This window comes from Arachis ipaensis, chromosome B1, assembly GCF_059453495.1.
Source record: "Arachis ipaensis isolate K30076 ecotype BB chromosome B1, ASM5945349v1, whole genome shotgun sequence".
NCBI lineage: Eukaryota > Viridiplantae > Streptophyta > Magnoliopsida > Fabales > Fabaceae > Arachis > Arachis ipaensis.
Genome location: NC_142436.1, coordinates 13,574,055 through 13,578,602, shown reverse-complemented (window position 1 = coordinate 13,578,602; position 4,548 = coordinate 13,574,055). Strand labels below are relative to the sequence as shown.

The 4,548-nt window shown below is 40.1% G+C and overlaps 1 pseudogene; it reads right to left on the bottom strand.

Annotated features, from left to right (window-relative positions):
* Positions 1-2,535: 2,535 nt before the first annotated feature.
* LOC148575769 (uncharacterized) lies at positions 2,536-3,588 on the bottom strand (annotated as a pseudogene).
* Between the last annotated feature and the right edge of the window lie 960 nt (positions 3,589-4,548).

Below are 4,548 nucleotides of genomic sequence, written 5' to 3'. Positions count from 1 at the left end.
AATCCTAACAAAATATGATAAATTCCCTCATAACAGATCACAACCTAAGCATCATAATTTTACCAAAAAGATAGTAGAATGCATAACAAATGAAAATAAGTTCGTCCATATTTTTACATCAGCTTCCTAAATATCAATATCATTTCTTGGAATTGTTGACTCCTGGGGTGGCGATGAACCGAAACATTCTTTTAGTTCCAGTGCTTGCTGCAGCCAAAGTCTCATCAGATGATCCTTTAGTTGCTTCTACACTTGGCTGCTGTGATCCTTGAACATGTTGTTTGCCATCAACCTTCCTTCTAATTGGTTGTTTTTGGTCTCAAGATTCTGTTGGATGACCTTGCTGGAAGTTTGGGTGGAGGTTTGAATGGTACCTGGCTTTGCCTTGCAAGGGCTGCAGAAATGGTCGCAGATCCAGCATCTGGAGTTGTGGTAGCTGCAGAATGGTTTTGGTTGGTTGGAATAGCTGAGTTATGCTCGTCACCCTGAAATGAAGAAAGACAATAAAACCATCAAACAAATTTAAAAAATACAAATAGGTCCTTTAACACTTTTAAAATGGACAACTAAATCTTTCAATATTTTATCGGGGGACATAAAGATCCTTCATCTAGTCAAGTACCTCTGTCTCAGGTGCTGATTGTGACAGTGATAGAACCACAAGAGAAAGGTTGTCTTGGGTCTTCTTCTTTAGTTTTCTGGTCTTAGGTTTCCAATTTGGGTTAGATGGCGTACCCTTGCAAATCTTATAGTTGTGCCCTATTTGATCACACTTGTTGCAAGTCACGTAGAAACTTCTCTTCAATTTTTCACCTTCGATAACAGTTTCTGATGGGTCCTTCTGCCTGTTATGGACCTTTGGACGACCGATTGGCCGCTTAATGACAGGTGCAGTAGGCCTAGTCTGATCAGACTGTGTCCAGAACTCTTCACTAGTAACAGGTTGTATGAAGTGCTCGTAAGTCTTCTTCAGCAATTCCATGCATAACTATGGATGCACATAATCTTCCATATTGTCATATCTTTTTCTGATTTCTGCAACTGCATGAGTGCACGACATTCCTTTTCCAAAAAATCCAACAAATTGGTAACATGCATGCAAGCAAGGATAACCATTAGACAAATACCATTAGACATATACAACTTCAATTTATAATAATACCAGCAAGCAGGCAAAGACAACAAAAAACAAGTAGAGAAATACAATTACACACTGACCGGTTAGTTGCCATCTGTTACATGTACATGTATGTTTAATCAGGTCCACATCCAACTTAGATCCCTTGTATGTGACCTCAAATCGCTTACGCTTGTTATCACTAATCCACTCCGCAGTCCATTTGTTACTTGGCTTGACAAGCCGCTTCAACCTTTTCTCTTGAACCGGTGCAAGCTTTCCGTGATGGCAGTCTATCAGTCTCCTGTGTTGAACCATACGCCTCATGAGGTAGCAGTGCACTTCTTCGCACATTATGAGTATAGGCTTGCACCTGTACTTGGTGATCTTGGAGTTGAAAGACTCGGACATATTGTTAGTCAGATTGTCCACTTTTGGACCATGACTGAAGTAGGCCCTTACCCATGTTGTAGGTTCAAATTTCATCAGGTATGACTAGGCATCTTGATTAACTTCCTTTAGCCTCTCCATTGTTGCCTTGAACTCATGCACAGTCATGCATTTTGCACAGTCCCACACAATTTTTCTGATGTATAAGTCCTTGAAACGATTGATGAAATTCTTCCACATGTACATGACACAATTCTGCACCTGTGCATTCAGCATTATCTCTTTTAATACAGGCATCAGTCCCTAACACAGATTGATTCAAGAAGGACTTTCATCAAATTACGTGATAAGTATTTAAATTAGGTAGAGAAAGTCACTTACTAACCTTTTGCTGGTCGAACATAAAATTCCAACCATGTTGTTGCACATCTCCAATGTCCTTTTGTAGTAGGTCAGAAACCACTTCCATGACTCTTTTGATTCAGACCTTGCCACAGTATAGGCAATCATATAAAACTGATTATAAGCGTCTTGTGCCACAGCAGACAGCAATTGGCCCCCATGATAGGTCTTGAGGAATGCTCCATTCAAATGAATCAACGGCTTGCATCCACTCTTAAATCCCATCTTGCAGGCATCGAAACATATATACATTTTGTTGAATGTTGCGGGTGCTTGTGGCTGGGGAATAACGTCTAGCAAAGCAGTAGACCTTGGATTGCTTCTTTGTATCTCCATTAGATAGTCCCTCAGATTTCCATACTATTCTATCTCATTGCCCATGATCCTGTCTTTGGCTTCCCTCACAGCTCTGTAAACCATTTTAGGTTGTAGAACTAGATCAAACTCTTCTCTTAAAAAATCAATAGCCTCATGTGGGGATTGGTGGTCATCCTTTTCTCCACTTTTTTGCTGATCCAGTGTTGGTCAGTTGCATTGCTTCTCAGATCTCTTGCGCATGTATGTTCACTCCTATAGGTTTTCACTTGGAAACACTGCAGCTATTTATTGTATGAGAGATGAGCAATTCAGGGACAATCCTCACTCTTGCAGCCAACTCTAATCCTTTCCTTATCATTTTTAATCCAGACTAACTCCCTCCCCTTAGTAATAAATAAATCCTTCACAACCTTCTTGAACCTCTCTATTGTAGCAAATTTTGTGCCTAGCTCAAATTTGCCTTCTCCAAAGCCATACTGTTTATCAAACTCAGGCCAGTGTGGTTTGTTCCCTTCATCCTCCAATGAGACAGGGGTATGTAGCTCTTCAGACTCGTACTCAAACACAATATCCTCATGACCTGTGTCTGCATCACTAAAATACTCTGCAATGGTTAGCCTCATGCTGGGCTCCCTAGCAGGCCTAGATCTATTGGGTTGTCTTCTTGGCCTGCTTGTGCTGGGCTATTTAGCAAGCCCAGTAGACCTTGAGGAACCTTCACCAGTTGAGCCCACCCTTCTTGCTTTAAATCTCTGCCTTTTAAACTCATGTGTTGTTTGTTTTTTTGGCTTCTCCTTGGGATCAACCCCTTTCCTCTTCCCTTTGGCAGCTCTAACCCTTCTGCCCTTATCATCTTCACCACTCTCACTCCCACTTTCATAACTAGCTGGTGGTGGTTTATACAGCTCATCTTCCTCACTGCCATCGCTATCAACGTCAGTAGACGAGTCATCCAACTTCTCCAAGTCATTTGGATCGACTTCTTCCTCAACCTCATCATTTTTCTCACAATCATCATCTGCGATCTCAGGTTGGTCAACATGATGGTAAAATAATGTAAAACTCTTTAGTATCTTTGTTCCTCAACTTAGCCTGACGCATTTGGTCGATCCCTGCATCCCCCTTAGTACATGCAACCCTGACTCCATATCTTTGCTTTTTGGACCATATCAGTAAGCCTCGTTATACGATTGATATCCCAGTCCTTTGAACATCGTGACCAGATCTCCGAAATTGACAAAATCCAAGTCCATCAGTGAAAACTTCTCAACTTGACCATGCAGATAGACTAACTCACCGATAGGTGTCCTTGACAAGTTACCCCCATGATGGAACACGGGAACACCGAATATATCAACCATCTGCAAATTTTTCAATCCACAACACAACCCAAAACCAATCCTTATTATCAAAATCTCCAAAATCTATCTAAACAATACATGACAAATGACTAACCCCACAACTAATCACCTACGACAATCACTTACAGTCCCTATCAGTCCCATCCTACAACATTGATAAAAAATAATGGGTATAAGCAAAACAAATTTGAACATCAATGTACTTACCACTCTCCACGGCAGATGCAGGTATAACCACAAAGTTTCAATATGGAACTGCTTCACGGAACAGCAACAACGACAACACGGAGACGAAGCGTTGTATTTTATGGAGGGAAAAGGTTAATAGTGCTAGGGCTTCCTGTAATTGTTTGTGACTGATATGGGCAGCATTGGCATATTTCATAAGTCATAAGAACCATTGCAAAATGTTTTCTGAAACGACGTCGTCTTAGGGCCCAAGGACCACAATGTCCCATAATTTTTTTGTAGTTGACCACGTCAGCCCCGTTCACACCATCCTAGAGACACGTACCCATTGCTATGCCACATAGGCGCCAGGTAACCTGAACCTGTAACGTGTTGTGAAGCAAATTGAAAGAAAGGACCCATTTGTATGGTGTTTTGAGAGGTCAGAGATCGTTTTGTATTTTTCATTCTTGAAGGAGTTAAAAGTCCACAAATTTAAAGCTCAGGAACCTATTTGTTCTTTACCCTAGTTTTTTTTCAAATCATTCAAAATTCATTTGGTAACAGTAACAGTAAACAACGTGGATATGACTTCATAATTCATCATTCAACTTTTTTAATTAAGAGATTAAAAAGTAAATCATAATGACAAAAAAAATTATGTCAATACCTTTTGATTTCTTTAGATAGGTATAAGTAAATTTTTTTTTTCACATGGACAAAAAGAAATTTTAAGAAACCTGGGATGGAATTATCAACAAAATTTGTGATCAGTTCTGCTGTTGATGAAGT